This window comes from Leptidea sinapis, chromosome 4 (assembly GCF_905404315.1).
Source record: "Leptidea sinapis chromosome 4, ilLepSina1.1, whole genome shotgun sequence".
Lineage (NCBI taxonomy): Eukaryota > Metazoa > Arthropoda > Insecta > Lepidoptera > Pieridae > Leptidea > Leptidea sinapis.
The window spans coordinates 2,220,621-2,241,517 of NC_066268.1; positions in this window are offsets into that span (position 1 = coordinate 2,220,621).

Here is a 20,897-nt window from a genome sequence, read left to right on the forward strand (position 1 = left end):
CAATGAAAAATTATTGACAAATTCATGAAAAACGGTATTTTATTTATTATGTACAGAACAACGTCTGTCTGGTCAGCTAGTATTTATGTATGTTTAAGCATGTATTTTGAATATATATCGTTTAGTCTAGTTTGGGGCAAGATAATTTTTAACCGACTTCAAAATAGGAGGAGGTTCTCAATTCTTCGGTATTATGTTTATATTTGTTACAAAAGTCTTAAATTTACTACACATATGTATAGCAAAGTGGACGATAAATTTACGAATATCTCAATATCGCGCCAACTGATTTCGATGATTCTTTTTTTATTGGAAAGGATATACTTCAAAGATAGTAGTGAGAGTTTGATTAGGTTCTGATTACGGAATCCATGACAAAGTAACGGAATTCTTCAATTCTTAGGAGCAAATTAACGATACTCGGCCGAATCTTTTTTATGGTATCCGGATATTTAAGTCATCTACCATAACATAGTTATGGTCAAGTAATTGTCACAGTCAAATATGATGATCAATGGGACTCCTTAACGAATTACAGTATGGGTGCGATCTGTGGCAGAATTTCTAACTGTCTGTAATCAAATTGCAAAGCGCTTACGTTCAAGCTGCATTGAAAAATTAAGTATATCTACACATATTTACACAAATTGTTACTTAGTGTACTGCAAGTTCACTAAAAATAAAAAAAAAATAAAAACAATAGACATAATATAAACTAAAAAGTACAAGAAACAAAAAGTTACGATTATTGTAATTTTTGGAGTCGGTGTCATCCAAGATAGGTTTGTAACTACAAACATAGTTATAGGTGAAATGTGCTTGAGTTGTGAGGAGGCAAGAGGCGAGAGCGGGTCGCGGCGGAAGGACACCGATTCCAAAAATAACAATAATCGTAACTAGAATTAGATTAATTAATAAGATTGTATAAAAATGCGCTATTATTTTTGTACTTTTTACTGCATTTTATATCTGTTGTTTGAAATAGTGTTGTTGAAGTCGGTTGTTTTATTGTTTTTTTTTTTTTTTATATTATTATTAAATTAATACGAGAATACAAATCATACTATTACCTTAAATCCTAATGTAATTTCATCGGAAATGGACCGTCTATTTGTGTTAGTAGAATACGAAATTTAACTTTTCGTCATAAGGTCGCTTCGATCGATGTAACCAAATGAGAATATTCTCATTTGGTTACAAGAATAAGGCTACAGGTTTACCCGCAAATTATTTTTCACTTGGCTAATACCAATACTTAATGCTTATAAATTTGCTTTAGGTATTGGTATAAGCCAAGTGAAAAAGAAATTTGCTGAAGTGTAATGTTATCAGTTGTCGTATGGAATCAATACCACGAAAACCGTCACAGATATGATCCCCTGCTCTGAATCCAAAAAACCAGGAATACGCGATGATGTGTGTGGCAACTTTCTTGTTGACCTAAATCATAGTAAAAATCACAAAAAAAAACAATCCAATCGAATAAATCAAGAACTTGGTTGCAGAAAAAGATACCGGCAACCTAGCAACGCCTTGACATAATAATAATTACCTGTACTGGTGTAATCTATCTTTATATATATAATTCTAGTGAGCGTGTGTATGTCACTGAACTCCTCCTAGACGGCTGGACCGATTTTATTGAAACTTTCTGTGTGTCTTCAGGTGGATTCGAGAATGGTCTAGATTCACAATTGAACTACCTCCTGAACGGCTGGACCGATTTTGATGAGATTTTTGTGTGTTCCAGTGAATTTGAGATTGATGTGTGTCTTCGGGTGGATTCAAGAATGGTTTACATTCACAATTGAACTATCTTCAAAACGGCTAGACCGATTTTGATGATATTTTTTGTGTGTTCCAGTGTATTTGAGATTGGTGTGTGTCTTCAGGTGGATTCGAGAATGGTTTAGATTCCCAATTAAACTACCTCCTAAACGGCTGGACCGATTTTGATGACTTTTTGTTTGTTTCAGTGAATTTGAGATTGGTTTAGATTCTCAATTCCGTCCATATAATATAATTCTCTCCGTCCATATAAATAAGAACTCCTCTTAACGGCTGGACAGATTTTGCAAATTTAAGACGTGTGTACAGGACAACGTCTGTTGGGTCCACTAGTGTATATATATAAATGAGAATGTATGTTTGTGTGTTCCCTAATAACTCCTAAACTATTCGACCGATCTCAATGAAATCTTTTGTAATAGATTCGTTGAAGGTCAAGGAAGGTTTACATATATAATGTGCTGCAGATTTTATGAAATAAATAAATAAAAAAAGTAAAAAATATATATGGCAAAACAAGGTTTGCCAGGTCAGCTAGTGGTATATATGAAAGTTTTAACGAAACAGCGTCAATTCGAAATGAACTTAATAAAAATAAGCCACAAGTATTAATATTGCAAAATTAAATAGTACTTTTAGGTTTTTCTTCCCTTCCGCTTTTCCTGTACATTCTTTACTTTACTTTTTTCCTTTCAGTTTTTATTTGCACTTCTTTTTTCAAAGTCAGGTTTGCCAAAGTTCAACTGTAGCTTTCGGTTAGAAATTTATGATTTAAATAGCTTTATTTTTATATTACTGATGTATAACACTATTGGAAAATCGTTTACGAAATCTGTATAACTGAAACGAAATACTTATTCAATATTTAATTTACCTTTAGAAGAAAATATAATCAACGAAGTTTCCAAGAAAACAAAATTAAAGATGTTTCTGCAAAGTTCAATCAAATGATAAGGCAATAAGCCAGTAAGTTGGAAAACATAAAAATGTTACCTGTAAACTTCTGTTACGTTTCGAACAAGTTTTAGATTTACGAGTATCGAGCAACTTTCGAACAGATTCATTCACTGATAGCGCTACTACCTTCATTTATCTTCGCCTCTTTAACTTTCTGCTCGCCTAGTATTGGATATTTTACTTTGTTATGTTTTTACCTATAAATTCCGACATTTATTGAACAAATTCTTTTTTCGTACGCCGCTGTGGAAGCAAAAAGTGACTACAAAACAAATATAGATAATGAAACTCTCCCTGCCAAGCTGAAAATAAATACGGCTCGAAAAATAACTGAATGCGGTGATATGACTAAGAAATTACAATAAATATACTAGCGTACATGCAAATAAATTGTGCGAGAGATAGGAACATCTATAACGGAAATACAGCAAGATAGAAAAAAAAAAACAACGTTTGTAAAACTGACTTCAAAAACTGAAATGTATCAAATCACTAAAAATTTAATTTAATACACCTCTTATGCAAACCTTTACCTTTAATATTATGAATAAAATACTAATATTTATATTTGCTACCTATTGATAGGCTTTAAGTCGGTGCCAAGCCCTAAAAAAAAACTTAATATTATAAACAGCTTACTTACTGTAATTATTAAGTTTGCCTGGCTACGCGTGTCTGTCCGCTTGGGTTGTTTTTTTCTAGACGAACCTATCCCGCTCAAAGTCACGTGTGTCGTGTTTAGGTACCTACTATTACATTTGGCGTGCCACCGACTTCAAAGCATAGCGTATTTAAAGGTTTGCACAAGAGATGTATTAAATAAAATTTTTAGTTATTTGAAACATTTCAGTTTTTGAAGTCGGTTTTTTTAAACGTAGTTAATTTATTTTTTACTATTTAGTGTCAGTTAATAATATTGATATATAATCAACCAGATTATAAACTACTAAAAAGCCGAACACAAAAAACAATTATATCATCCACATAGACAAAAAAATTCATAAAATGAAAACTATGAAAATTTATGGGACCAAATGGCATATTTCGCATCGAATTAAAGAACTACGTAAATCGGATCATAAATCTCAGAGTAATTGGTATACATACATAATATTTTTCGTTTGTGGTAATTCTAGTGGTGTAATTCAATAGCAGAGACCAGATCCCTTTAATAGGCCAAAGAATGGTATCGGGTTCCAAAACAGTTTTCAGGTCGCTGAACAACAGTGAATAGTTATGATAATAAAATATAATGTGGCAATTCTTATGCATTCCATTATAAATATATGCGATGTAAAATAAATATAAGTCGAAATCGCGTAGCAAAAACTAGTACAAATAATCCTGTATCTACAAACCTATTTCTGAGACTGTGACCATTCAATAAAGTACCTCGCTTCGCTTCATCTTGTTACGAAGCGTTTTATTGAACCTTTGAAACGAATGTGACTAGAACGGAGAAAACCCAACTTGGAGAAACTCAGAAAATACAGATAGATAACAGTTTTTTTTCCGCAGGAATATAATAATGTGATAGGATTTTCGATTACCGAATAATTTATTGTTGTTTAATTAATTGAAACGTTTTGAATTACAGATAAGAATTTTTTTATTGAAATTAATTACATTCTGTGATAACTAAATCAATATTATGTTAGTATTATCTTCAAGGCAAGCTTAACAATACGAAATACAACTATGCCCTTACCTATGAGCTAGTCTCCTTAGTGCATAGACGAATATACAGGTCACTTCATTTCATTTTAAAATATGTATAGTATAGATGATGTAGTTATTTGATGCACACTTTTGTAAATGTAACGCTTGTTATATAATTATGAATTATAAATCGTAGATTACTCTTTCCATGTACACAAACTTTGAAACAAATTTTCTACCTTGGGGCATCCAGGTTGATATAGATACCACCAAAAGCGCGGAGATACACTTTCAGTGGATTTCATTAGCCCATCGGCCTATCTAGTAGTACTCGAGTGTATCGGTATTGGTGATCACTAAATATTAAGATACCTCGAACTTGTTTGACCTCCTATACCATAAAAAACGCTGAAGGTAGAACTTAAGTATGTGCGTAAGTCTATAGCAACTCAGTCTACTACTATATTTTCATCTTTATGAATGTCAAATTCAATGTTGTATCCCCTCGCTCTCGACTCTTGTCCATTTTATGTTTTGCTATCGGTAACATGCGAAAGTGTTTTTACAAATGTGACATTGAGTCTTTGTGTGTGTAATCGGATATTACAGTATATTCTGGGTTTTCTCAAGAAATTTTATAATTATTTCATCGTTTGTTTGTCCAAAACTGTAAGTAAAAACCAAGCGCAGTTTGTAATGTTCAGCCTACAGTAGTACTAGTATACTATGCATTATTTGTGTTTTCGTTCGAATTGTGTTTGGGCTATTCTTAACATCTTACCTTTCATGGAAAAAGGAGCAGTTGTATAAAGCAGCTCAGTAAAGAGCTGGTCAGAATTTAAAATTGTTTTCTCATCTCGTCACTTCTTAGCATTCAAAGAGGAAATAAAAACCGACTTTCTTATTAATTCAGAGCCAAACAAAACAAACGTTTCGAAAGCTGATTTTTACCTGAAATTACGTTGTTGGCTTTGAACACTTCTTAACATTCAATAAAGTATGTTCTTTCTTTGCACAGAACATAAACAAACAAACAATAAAACAAAAACAAAGGTGGAAAGGGCGAGTCGAGTCTGCTTTGTATTCATGACTTTCAATAAATAACAGTTTCAGCTCCACGCGAGAGAAACCAAATACCTCTACTATTGTATCGTTTCGAGTACTGGTGTTTAAAGAATGGTTGTTCCAAATTAATTTTACTAATTTTAATATCTTCAAGAGAAAAGATTTAATTATAATCTAGGACTATATTATATTCGATGTTTTTCAAATATTATATGTTTAATATTAGTTTTTTGGGACTTGAAGAGGTTGATAACGGGTTAAGCGGCTCATTTGGTTTTAAGTGAAACCCACTCTTCATAGACATTTTCAAATTCCAGAGGTTTTGGAGTAACGTATATTCTTAGAGGTGTTTCTTGAATAAGAATCTCTACGATGTCCAATTTTTCCGTTAACTAATTTCTCAAAAAGTCTTTTTTGCACTATGATATTATTCAAGGTGATGGTAACGAAGATATCCCTACATTCATCACTAAGATAGCGGCGTTCCGTTAATGTAATATTAGCAATATTATTAACTTAAAGAATTACGTTAATTGTAATTTGTGCCAAATGATATTGACGCTATTGTCGATTTAATCGTGAAAAACAATAGTACGGGTGCGAGGGAAAATGTTATGTAAAAATTGTTTAATGCCGGGCTTGTTTTCGATTCAGTTGCCGCGTTGAGGCGACACTGTGTTTTAGTATTCCTGGATTTTGTGATTTAATCCCTAGAATTAGATCTGTCTATACTTTATATTAATCTCTAGGCGCTTTGGTCATTTTAATTTTCCGCCTATAATTTCATTACAGATTTTTCGTACCGACATTAACACAAAAATTTGTATGCTTAAAAAGCGGCTTGATTATAGTTTGTTTCTGTATGAGGACCATGATAAGCGCTGCTTAGCTGCGCAAAAGTAGGATAGTACTGCAAAGACAAATCGTATCATATCAGTTACGAATACTGAAAAATGGTTCAACATAGGCTAGATTATATCGGCTGGGCACATCCTGGCCCAGCATCGCCACAGCAAGTATAATCGAAAAACGTGTACCATGGAAACAGCTGGATCCAAAAACGAAGAATTTGGATGAATGTAATCAGCGTGGACACAGATTTCGTACCAGAGCAAATTGGTGGCATAAGGTATATATATATACTATTATAGTAATATTCTTCTTCCATAAGGAAGATAGGGTAGAAAGATCATTTATATACATAAGTAGTTAAAAAAACAAAACATAAGGTAGTATTGTTTGCGGATGACACTTCACTGATATTCAAAGTGAAAAGACCTACCAGTGGGAGGCTCCTTTGTACAGGATGCCAGCTAGATTATGCGGACCACAACGGCGCCTATTTCTGCCGTGAAGCAGTAATGTGTATGCATTACTTTGTTTCGGTCTGAAGGGCGCCGTAGCTAGTGAAATTACAGGGAGATGAGACACAATGAGACACAAATGAGACTTTACATCTTATGTCTCAAGGTGACGAGCGCAGTTGTAGTGCCGCAAAGAATTTTTGATTTTTTCAAGAATCCTGATTTATTTTAAAGAATCATTGTATTGGGCAGGGCGTATAACTATTATACTAATAGTAACTATCAGCTGAACGTCCTGCTCGTCTCGTCCCTTATTATCATTAAAAAAAAACAGGTTATGTATGACGAAGTAATCGATATTCTATCTGACATCGTGAACTGGTTAAGCACTAATAACCCAATGTTAAATAGCAAGAAAACGAAATATAAAAAAAAATATTGTTCTAAATGTCAAAAATGTAGATGTGAGTGTTTTGTTTAAAGGAGAGGTTTTAAAACCGATGGAATCTTCTATATTATATAGGCCCCCATACTGAAGAATTGTGTGATAGACTTCTGCAGCATACGCGTTGAAAAAGATTAGACAATTAAATCACATAGATACGACTCGACTTTCGACTTCGACAAGTTTACGTTAATTATTTCCATTGTATTATGTCCTATGGTATATTGCTATGGGGAAATGCTGCCGATATCAATACAATCTTTGTGCTGCAGAAGATGGCTATTCTCGATATTTATAACCTTGGTCCTAAAGAATCATTGAGAGCAAATTTTAAATAAATAAACATATTGACTATTGCCTGTCAAATTTTTCTTGATACTGTTATGTACATAGGTACATAAGTGAATTTGCTAGAAACTGTCATAACTATAATGTAAACATCACGATCAAACATGAAATTGTAATGCCTACTACTCAGCTACGTCGAGTAATTAAATCTTTTGTGGGGCGTTGTACGTGTATATGATTTTATAACGATATCCCAGAAAATGTCCAAAACAAATACATTAAGAAATTACAAAGATTTATTAAAAAAAAACTTTTGTGTGGTAAAAGTTACTATAACATTATTGATTTTCTTAATGATACCACATACTGGGAATGGAGCGACCGGCCTCAGGCTATTAAATAATTAATTTTATTGTACAATTTTACATTGTAACCCTATTTTTATATAAAAAAAGAAGCCCGCTGAGTTTCTTGCACCCGTTCCTCGCGTGTCTGAGGCATACCTTTTCGAATGGGTGGTAGTTTTTTGACTTTCAATAAGTGAAATTCTATCCTATTTTGAGTAAAAATGTTTGAATTTGAATGTAACGGGTAAAGGATAAACTACGCAAGTCATTATTAAATTTAATTCAGCACTTGCGTGATAAATTTAACTGTTATGTAAGCACCTTCCACACCTCATAACACGGTTGACCTATAAACCTAATCTGACATGTTTAAAAGCTTTTATGTGACTGGGCTTTAGCTTAGTAACTACTTCCGCGTATTTTTTTTATGTCAGGCATTAATAGAAAAGGCATGTAGGCAACAACCACTTTCATTGAGCCACAGATCTTGTTTGAACTTTGATTTGATAATCATCGAGACTAAGCTATATAATAGAATGAAGCAGATTGCTGCTCGAATTATTAATAAATCTCAAGTCTCTCGTTCAATAAGTGATTTTAAATCCAATTTTGAATAAAAATATTTGAATTTGAATTTGAATATTAAAAGAGGTTTTCTTTTAAATATTATTGACATTAACACAGGGTTCTTGATACTATGAATTCTGATTTTTTTTTTATGGAATAGGAGGACAATCGAGCTTACGGGTCACCTGTTGATAAGTGATCACCGCCGCCCACAATCTCTTGCAACACCAGAGGAATCACGGGAGCGTTGCCGGCCTTTAAGTAAGGTGTACGCGCTTTTTTTGAAGATACCCATGTCGTATCGTCCCGGAAACACCGCACAAGGACTTCCTTGTAATGAACTTTCATTTCACAGCGTTGTAGTACGTGGAAGAATGCTTTTTGAAAACCGCACTGTGGAGGACCGCCACACATCCAGACGGTGGGGATGATATCCTAACTTGTGGCTTGTCGTGCGACGGTGGAATTCGGCGGCAGGAATCAGGTTCAACACCTCTTGGGAACACTCCCCGTGATATGCGGTAGAAGACACACAATGATAAAGCCACATATTGTGCACTCGAAGTTGGAATACGCATGTCCAATCTGGTATCCGCAAAATGAAAATGCAGAGGCTGTACAAAAGAAATTCTTAAGTATTTTAAGCTATCGCATGAAAGGTGGTAAGGTAACAATGAATTTTTCCCTGATTCAGTTATTTCCCTCAGGATGCAATATGGCACTACCACTCATAAAAGGTTCTCGATTAGGGATTCTGCTCGTTTCGTCAAGAACAATTTATTTCCCAGCAACTGAATAAAGATAAACTTATCTTCAGTCTATGCATTTAAATACAATTTGAGGAAATTAAATAATGCTTATTTGATCATAGTAGAAACATGGATTTAAGTGGTAACGTATAATAAAAAGTGTGTGTGTACTATTTTTCGCACGAATAAAAATATATCTCCTTGCTATTGCATAGCAGAAATAATATATATACAAAACGTTAGAAACGTTATGGTGATTGGCTTGTCTAGACGTGTCGCACAAATGCAAATTTATAGCGACAATATGGCCGCAGTATTTATTATACTTAAAACTATTTTTAATACAACCCTCTGAAGTACATGGCCACAGAATCAGAATTCTTTCTGACAATATGGCGGTACTAACACCGCTAAAGGGTATCAACCTACAACTCAGCGCTACTATACGAGTGTCTCCAACCCCTGGTACAAATTGCCTCTTATAACCGGGTAACTCTGCAATGGATCAAGGGACATAGCGGTTCGTTGGGTAATGATGCAGCGGATGAGCTTGCAAGGCGGGCATCGGCAACCCTAGTGACTGGTCCATTGCCACTTCTGCCACTGCCCTACAGCCAAATGCGCTCATGGATACGCTCTTTCACCAACAACCTACACAACACCCGATGGATGAATGTCTCAAGCTGTAGACAGTCGAAAGAAGCGACACCTGCACTGTCGCCCAAACTGACACGTAGACTCATCAGCCTCACTCGTCGCTCACGTAATCCTGGAATGTGCGGGGGTGGCCAACCAAAGGGCAAAAACCTTAATCAATACGAGGTCGCTCCAGGAAGTCTGCGAACACCCCAGGAATGTTCTGAACTTCTGGAAGGAGCTGGGCTGGTTGGAGTAACTGGACAATACTGCACGCAAAATGGACCCATGCTAGTGGTTTAATTGCGGAAACAGGGGCCCCTATACCATACCATACCAATACAACCCTCTGAAATATTTTGTCGTATTAATCGTAACCTGTTGCTATGTATTTAAAGTGTCACTTTCATAATAAACATTTAGATATGCATATCAGTGGACTACCAGTAGGAGGAGAATAATGTATAAACATTATAATGTTTATACATTATTGTGTATCGGTCTGAAGGGCGCCGTGGCTAGTGAAATTACTGGGCAAATGAGACTTAACATCTTATGTCTCAAGATGACGAGCGCAATTGTAGTGGAGTAATTTTTGAGGTTTTTCAAGAATCCTGAGTGGCACTGCATTGTAATGAGCAGGGCATGTCAATTATCATCAGCTGAACTTTTCACACTATACTAGGTATTTATCGATTAACTCACAATAGCGTCTGCAATATTCGTATTTCGATGGTACACCTAGTTCCTACCAATTGCAGCTATGGAATACGTAGTAGTAATTATTAGTGAAGTAACACGCGACGCTATTCCCAATTGTCAAATTATTACAATTTTATGTTTATTACTTAATGGCATTTCCGTATTTTAATTTAATACTGAAACAACCGCACTTATGATGTATCCAATCTAGCATGATGAAACAACTTGATTTGTCATGCAATGTACGCTCATATGCACCGAAAGGGACTAATAATCCTATAACTTGGACAAATTAAAAAGCCGTAGAATGGTGGACATGCTTGGCCTTTGTTTCAATAATGATAATATTTTGAACTCACTAATGATTTGGTTAAATGTACTTTGAGTTTGATGATAATAATACACATATCCACACATAATTAATTCTAATGTTATGTTTAACACGTGTTAATATGTTTTATTGATGAATAATTTACAACCCGAAGCATATTTTAACTAAAAATCGGTTTTACGTATGAAAGGTTATGTTTTCTGATCTAACTTCAGTACGGCTTTTGCAGCTTAATATTTAAAATAAATCATAATATTTCTTAAGATGAGTTATATGCAACACTATTACCACTAAGCTACCTAAAGTTAACTAGCTAACCACTAACCACCACTAACTTAACTTTTAACTTAATTTTTTCGTTTGTATTGTACCTATATTATTAAATTGTGTATTTATAAGTTAATATTAATATTTATTGTAGACGATAATAGTATTTCTTCTAACATGCCGGACAAACCTCTGTGGTTTTTGGCCTGTTATATAATAATAAATTGTAATTCTATTTTTCATAATAAAAAAAAAAACCGGGTTCTGTGGATTTTGTGATGACATAAATAACCATGCAAAATTTCCAAATAAATAAGAGATCACAACTCTCGTGCTAGTCGCAAGCGAAGGTTGTAAACAAAATAGAAACTCTGACAAAGCCAAACAAAACTGTATTTTGTGATCTTGTTCGTACTCGGTATTATTATTAACTTGTCACATCCAGGTACATACTTCATCCTAGGTTCCAACTCAGCAAGTTTGCTGGTTTCAAAATCAAGGTTGGTCTTCCGTTGAGCCATAGCCACCTGATAAAATTACTAGTTATTTTTTTTAGTTTTATTAAACAGTAATGTTCTGTATCTTGGTCTGTAACAGCTCTGTGGTCTACCATGTATGGTCGTCTATTAAATAATATTTTTACACATCTATTTGTACTCTATGAGCTGTGTAACGCAGTATATTTTGATCATGTCAAACCTCCTTACCTCCATTCCCATTTAATCTACTTTATGTGGAGCCACGGACAATTTTTCACGTCTTCGATTACACGGCGGTAATAAATCAGGATATCTAGAAAATATTAGGTGTCGAACACCGGTCCCCACGATACGAATTCTAATGAGGGAAAAAGCTTGGGATGAATTTGCTCTAACTAAGGGTACTGCCAGACAAAAAACGGTCACACGTTCAAGCGTTCTGCGTTCATTTTGTTGCATTATACATAAAATGCTCACAATTAATGTGTGTGTGTGTATACTGCTTTTTTTGTTACGCCTGGGTGGTTCTGTTGATATTTTATTTGGAAAACGTAATTTTACAATAACTTATGACTATTAGAATAGATTACACTATAAAAAAATAAGGCTTTATTGGAATTAAATTTTTTGTCATGCGTAAAAAATGGTAGGTGATTCTTTTTACTTCACCTTTAATATCATTTCATTTACAATATATATAAAGTAATGCAACAAAAATACACAAACATCAAATAGTCAATGCCATATACGAGTAAGTCAAAAAAGTAAATGTAAATTAATACAAAGCATAAGTTATTGAGTACAGTAGCTGCATCATCCACACACACCGTAAATAAATGAAGGTATTTTGCGGACATTTCTTATGCGATTAGAAAAAAAATATGATAACTTTTAAGAATCTGAAGCAGAGTACCTGGTAATAGGATCATCCTGCCACCACAAGTAGCGCCCGTTCACGAGCATGACGCATGGGCCAGCCATCGCCTCTATCGACCATATTTTAGGGAAGGTAACGAGACGTCCCACGTCGCCGCCAAAAGCAGTGACATTTAAGCGAGCATGATGTGTGATGACTGGCTTCCGTTTAACTTAAAAAAAAGTTTCCTGATCATCGGCATTTTTTTGTGTTGCTGATTGCGAACGCGTAACACTTGAAAGCATGACCGCATCTCCTGTGGGGTAGAACTCTTAGAAAGCAAACAAATTTAATAATATTTTTGTGACAACAATTATTAACAAGCCGAGTTTGTCTCAATTTCTCTAGTGCTTCGGTAGCGAGTAATTGGCGTGTATAACATGTCAAAGTTACTTTAAGTCTTATTAAAAGAAGAACATTTCCGATTTCAGCATTGAACCTAAACCATCAGACAGTTTTAATTTATGTTTTCAAGTTTAAATTAGCAATATTCAAGTTACAACTGAAAACAACTGTCAAAAGACATTTTACTTCTACACTTTTCTATTATTATAGTATTTTTATAACCATTCTAATTTTCACAAGTTGTTCTACATTCCGTCATATAAGTTGAACAAGACATACCAAGATTTACGGTTGATGCGTCACTCGTACGGTAGGCTCAGTTGGTAAGAGCGCTTAGACGGAACCCGAGAGGCGCGGGTTCTAGCCCGTGTTGTTCGTAAATTTTGATATAAATAAATTTGTATAAAGTTGTAAATGTTTCCCAGAAGTAGGGAATATCACTTAAAAATAACAAAATGTTTAGGTACGATAAATATTTGATGACACATTTAGCCCGGTGTAACCCTGCTTACTGAGTTAGAGGTCCCGTGTTCGAATCCCGGTAGGTGCAAGCAATTACATGATGAATATGGATATTTATATCCGATGGATGTATAATTTGTGAATAGTGAGTCAATATAATTATTATTGTACATACCTGCATTCCTAAATATATAATTTTTCTACAATATTTAGATTCCACTACGGTTGCTTACCTGAAACAAACGTTAAAACATAAATTTAGAAACAGGCATTATATTATTATAAAATAATTAAAACTGAAACAACAAAAATATCGAATGGTTCTGCATATTTTGTCATTATCCTATTAAAAAAAAAATTATGACATTCATGTTATCTTGACTTGTCTCAAGGTGGCGAGCGCAATTGTAGTGCCACTCAGAATTTTTGGGTTTTTCAACAATCCTGAGTGGCACTGCAATAATGAACAACCTGCTCGTCTCGTCCCTTATTTTCATTAAAAAAAGACGGAGGAACAACAAAAAATTAAAAAATCTGGATTCTATTACTCTTCTATCATCCCCTGACTCGATTTTCAGCATTTTTTAAGTACATTCGACTTGTACAGTTTTATTATACCTGCTGTGGTCATCCATCCTAGTTGGAACCACGACCAGGGCTGCTTAACTTGCGTTAGCGCTACGACCTTTGAGCAAACGAGCTTCCCACTTACACTTCATTGTATTATATACTTTAATGATGATTACGTCATAACCTCATATTATAGTTTCAGCTAATTCAAATGAACGGTTGTTTTATTGCATATTTTACGTGATTCTTTAGATTGATATAACTCAATTATTTATAAACCGATTGATATGAATCAAGCAAACCGCAACGTATCCCTGAAAACAGCATTCAAACCGGTTAAGCCGTAACTGAGATAAGTGTGCACAAACGTACAGACAAACAGACAAAATACTAAAAATCATTGTTCTTTTGCAACTATTCTTTTTTTAAATTTTATGAACGATGCGGGACTCGTACCCACGACCTCTGGCGTTCCGTACCAGTGCTCTAACCAACGTAACTAACCGTTCGAGTGACGTTCCGTCATAATATCTTGTATGCTTTGTTCAACTCTCAGGTTGTGGCTTCATCTACAGCATCTACTTTACATTTGATAACCTGCTCAACCCCAATTATTGTATATTAGGAAATTGACTTGAGATGTCGCTCTTGTAAATCTAAACTATTTATTATAGTTTTAAAGTGATAACCCTCACCTCTAGGATGAATACACAAATAAAATTAGCAAAACAAAATTTTATGAACGATGCGCGACTCGAACGCACGACCTCTGGCGTTCCGTGCCAGTGCTCTAACCAACTGAGCTGACCGTTCAAGTGACGTATCGTAATAACATCTTGTATGCTTTGTTCAACTTTTTGCTTGTTTTTGTTTTTCAAATTTTATTTGTGTATTATAAAATCAAATCAAAATCAGTTTATTCACGTAGGTCACGGGAATGACACTTATGAATGACAAAAAAATAAAATATTTTTCTTATTGAATCTACCGCTACTTCGAAAAGGGTTGAGCTAATGAGAAGAAGTAGCAAGAAACTCATTGCCACTCTTTTATATAAAGATTTTCATTTACATCGATTTATAAATCATTTCAATTACAATATAATATGTAAAATGTAAAATGATGCAACAGACACACTCAAACGTCAAATAGTCAATGTCTTACACGAGTAAGTCAAAAAAGTAAATGTAAATTAATACAAAAGTTATTGAGTACAGTAGCTGCATCATCCACATACACCATAAATAAGTAAATAAAGATATTCTGTGAGCATTTTATAAGCGATTTTAAATAAATAAATATGTATATTAATCCTAGAAGTGAGAGTTTTCACTTTAAAATCATAACAAATTCTTTTGCATTCTTAAAATCCCTCCAAAATAGTTTTTCTTACGTATCTAGCATGTACAGACAGCCACCAGTTACGATTTTATTATATGTTTTTTTTGATTGATCGAATTATGAATTGCGTCCTATGTTCTACCGTCCTACCTCTAGGTAATATAAAATAGTTACTTATTATTAAGTAACTAATTTATATTATACTAACATGAATCAAAATTTAGTACGACTATAAAACAATGTGATAAAAATACAGATAAGAAAAAAGGATTGTGTGGTTTTATGAAACCACGGTAAAAGTGAAACTTTTTTCACATTATAGATATTTAACTAAAAATTTTTGAAATAATATTTACACTAAGCACTGACAAAAACAAACAAAATACCGTGGAGCACTGGCACAAATGAGTAATAGTCTACCATAGGTTCTCAACATAACGCTCCCTTGAGACTTTAGGGGGGGCAGTAGAAGACCCAGAGAAAATTAGGGGACATTGAGATGGCGCAGATGGGGCGTGGGTAGATTAAAAAATATAGTCTAAAAAGGCAAAAAAATACACGAAAATACTCTAGAAAAAAACATATTCTCAAAGTGGGCGGTGAGCAAAATAAGGTTGAGAAACTGTGGTCTATACACTACACGGTCAGCTGCTGCGAACTTTAGGCGCCGCCCGACCATCGCGCGACATGCAACACACAGATGAAAAAGTTTGAGACGATGTAATAAAAGTTTCACTTTAATAATGAAATTAAAATAATATTATATTGAGTGCATGTCGCCTAATTATATCGTCTAGACTCTAGACTTCAGACTAATAAAGCTAAGATTAAGGTTATTATTATAATTTTGTATAGTTTATTAGTCATATTGGTGTTTTAGCTGATGCCCGCGACTTCGTCCGCGTAAATAAAGATTTTTTTAAAGATTTAATAAGCAAGTTTGGAATTGAAGATTATCTCATGTCCTGTGCCAGTTCCGGTTCCCGTTTTCGCTCCCATTCCCAACATATTATATGAATCTTATCTTCGAGGAAGATTGCAATGGCAAACTAAACGTACTTTTGGTATAGTTATAGTTCATCGACGTGAATTTCAGTTTTTGACAAATCCCGATTTCAAGATAAGATGTAGCCTACGTACTTTTCCAAGCTCTAGTCTATCGCTGTTTCATCAAAATCGGTTCAGTAGCTCCGGCGTAAAAGCGTAACAAACACTGCGCTCGTTACGTTGAGACATAAGATGTCAAGTCTCATTTGCCCAGTAATTTCACGGTACCCTTCAGACCGAAACACAGTAATGCTTACACATTACTGCTTCACGGTAGAAATAGGTGCCGTCGTGGTATGCATAATCAAGTCGGTATCCTGGTCTGTTATATAAAACACACATAAACATAAAATGTCTTCATTACCGACACTCTGGTTAAAACTTGTTTCGTAGAATTGAAAGAAAAAGCAATAAAAGAAAAAGTTTTCCGTAATGCCGTTTTAATGATAAAAGTAATAAGACATTTCTAAACTTTAATAAATCACAACTTGACTTTATTCCCTTGTTATTTACTTCTAAGGAATATTAGCATTGGTATATTTTGTCTAGATTTGAACAATATTTTTTCACATGAATATTCTTTCAACCCAATATTCAGGTAGGTACTGTTTAGTTTTACAAAACAGGTATATTTGAAATGTTAGAAACTATCTTAAATATAAGATATGTTAATGATTATTGGCCGTTTTCAATAACCTATCTATCCTTATCCTTAGTTTAACTTACAAGAGGTAGACAAATCTATCCTTTTACGCTTACTTACATTTCAATAACCTATCGACATAAAGCGTTCGGCTATAACTATATTGATAATATAAGATATATAAGATCTTGTCATTAAACAGTGATAGCAAAGTATCCGTAACTAGAGATACGTTATTGAAAATGGCCGTAAGTCAGTAACTAACTATCGTTTTGACTCTAAATAATAAATGTCTATAGTTAGTTCCGCAAAAAATATTATATAATTCTAAAAATATATTCTCTAAACATACCCCTAAGGATAAATCTCAAATGATATCGATTAATATTAAACTTTAACAAGTAACCAGGTTGTTTATATAACTTGCAAGTACTATATAAGTAAGTCTAAGTATATTATATTTAGTGCCTGTTATGTCTCCAAAAGGTCAAAATTTGTTTACGCTGGTAGGCTTTGTAGCTCGCAAACAGATTAACCGATTTGTATGTTTTTTAATGAAATCATTTTGAAGCATCATGTTTGGAGATGAGATTTATATCATTTTCAATAAGAAAATACGAATTTGCAGGAAAAATAAATGAGTTTATAACTACTAAATGATCTCCAGTGAAATAATATATATTTCGCGGGACACTTAACGAAGAAATCACTACGATCTCACGGCGGCAAATCAACAGGAATACTAGGATTTCCTGGATTTATAATTAATTAGCTGACCCGGCAAACGTTGTTTTGCCATATAAAGTATAATTCACGCGATAGTTTTATAAGTAATAAAATATTGCCTATATTATAGCCTGTACATCATTTTGTTCTATTGTTAATAGTATTTGCAGCGCACGCAAAAATAGGTTTTCGATTTTACACCTTGTGTTACAAAATAGCAATTTTATTACGGATCCCTAATTTTGAAAAAAAAACATAGCCTATAGCCTTCTTCGATAAATGGACTACCCAACACTGAAAGAATCATTCAAATCGGACCAGTAGTACCAGAGATTAGCGCGTTCAAACAAACAAACAAACACTGTAGCTTTATAATATTAGTATAGATTGTTGCGGGAGCTCAACTTTCGCGTGCGTTTACTTGACGGAATGTGTGTTACGCCATACGACCATAGATGTCGGGGCTCGCGTATTATTCTTAATTTGTACCGGCTAAGTTGCTGGGATAAAGGTGTAAGGAAAAGGTTGTGTGTTATTTGGACAACTGGCTTACCAAACATAAAAAAACACAGAAAGTATTCTTTAAACAAATATTCAATGTAAAATTTTAAGATTTTTAAAGATAACTCGTCTCATCAAAATTGTACTAGGTAGCTACTGTTTTTAAAATAGCGTATCAAACTATACAGTGTTATTTATGTAAAATTAAGTTACTCTCAAGTCACGTCTCACGATGATAAGTGATCACCGCCACCTACATTCTCTTGCAACATCAGAGGAATCACAGCAGCGTTGCCGGCCTTTATGGTGTTCGCGTTTTGTGGAAGGTACCCACGTCGTATCATCCTGGAAACACCGCACTAGGAAGCTCATTCTACATCATAGTTGTAAGTGGAAGAAAAATACTTTGAAATCGGCACTGCGGCGCAACGCCACACATCCAGATGGTGGGGATGATATCCTATTATGTGGCGTGTCGTGCGAAGGTGGAAGTCGTCGGCAGGAATCAGGTCAAACAGCTCTTCGGAACACTTGACAAATGCGTCTAAAGAAGTTTTTCCTCAAAAACGCAGAAATAATATTTATTTTTTCGCTTATACGTCGCCGTTGAGTGGTTATCCAAGTTTCCGTAATTGAGAAACTGACAATCTCACCTCTGAATATTGTATTGAGTTGAAGTGATTGTTTCCTGCTTAAATATTAATCAATGGAATTTAAATTTAAAAAAAAATCAATTCACTGTTGTCAAAATGACACATATCAATGTCAAATATTTTAGTACCATATTGGAAAAGTTGACTTTTAATGAGAAGAAGTGGTAAGATTTTTTAAAATGTATATTAATTTATAGTTTCGGCATTTTACATTATATCTTAAACAATGTGTGTAAAGTGATGCAACAAAATAACTAAAATATATTGACGCACTGAATTAGAGAAATAGAATACAAATTTCGAAAATAGAACTCTGGAGTTCTATTTTCAAAATACACATTATTTTCAACTAGCTAGCACCGGGTGCCCCTTGCTTCACCTACAAACGGATTCATGAAAATCCCAAAAGTCTCAGCGGCGTCGAAATTGCGCTTGTCACCTTGAGACATAAAGATGTAACTCTCATTGGCCCAGTAATTTTACTAGCTACGACGCCATTGCAACGAAAACACAAAAATTCTTGTACATGACATATAGCTGAGTGGTTACTGACCCTGCCCACTTAAGTTAGAGGTCCCGGGTACGAATCCCAGTAGGTGCATAATTTCATATGATGAATTTGAATGCTTTTTTCGAGTCATGGATGTTTATATGTATTTATGTATGTTTAAGTAAGTATATTGTATTAAATATATCGTTGTCTTGTACCCATAGTATAGACTATGCCTAGTTTGGAGCAAGATAATTTGTGTAAAAGTGTGTCAAGTGTGTATGAAGCACTTTTCTTGGGATGGGTATAAAATGTAAAACTCGTGTCACGTGGCCTGATTGAAAATTCGTAAGACAGTCGAGGAAATTATGGGTTAAAGAAATATACTTCGGCTATTTCAACTTAGTGATCATACGGTCATTGTACCAGTGGTTGAATCATTGTGATTGTGAAGCCACATCGCGAGGTCGAGGGAACGAATCTCAGCCGTGAAATATTTTTACAGTTTATTATGGATAAAGGTTGATTTTTCTCAGAGGTTAACTTTTTATTGTAAAAGATCTGAAGTGTTGAATTTGTGTACGATAGCACAAAAAATAAATATTCTATTTAACCACATAAATACTTTTATACTGATAAATAAAGCAATTCGTGCTAAATTATTCCTTAACCATTCCAAAATATTCAAAAATACACAACGTTAATGTTCAAGATATTTTTTGCTACTTTTTTGGTACTCTCGGACTGCAAACGTTATCTTTTCTGATAAAAGTAATTTTAAATATGAACGTTGAGGGAGTATTCAATTTAATAGCGATAGGTTGGTCCCAATTACCTGTAATTAATTTTGATATAATTAATTTTCTGATATAAATTGCTAAAAAACTATTTGTTTTTTTTTTAATAGAATTTATAAAGTTTATGTAAAGTATTGAAAAACATATGTTTTCGAGCTCTCAGGCAGTCATTAGGTTTAAACACAGGTGTACCGTTGACTAGGTATATTGTTGATTATTTACAGTCTACTGTTTCTTTTTAATTTTAATACAAAATTGAAGTTTTATATTTACTATTTTCGATGATCGACGGTTGCCAGTTAAAAATGAAAATGAAAAAAAAAAAAAACAAATACCGGCAGGCAGAATCGAGCACTGGCATCTTATATTAACAAGTCATAATAGAATATTTATTTGAATCTTTTGACAGTCGCTATTTAAAAATTGGACGGTTATGGCACAGTAGACATAATATGTACGTTATGGTTAACAGTTAAAGTTATGACTTCATCTGAAAATTTTTATATGGTGCAAAACATTTTTTCCTTAACCGGTATTTTAACATGGTTTTTATTGATAGAGTTAGCTGATGCAACTTATTGTACAATCCCTTATGTTCATTAATTATAATGATGTGTATGTATATATTTCACAGGAACACGGAAAATAATTGACACAAGCCCTTATTCATTCTAAGTGGTGGTACTCAAGTTTAAGTTACAGGGAATGCCAAAAGACTTTTGGCCATTTCTTGCGCAGAATATACATACTCGCATAACCCAACTCAGACATAGAGTAATGATTTTTATTTGTTAATTGATTTATTTGGATCAATATTATATA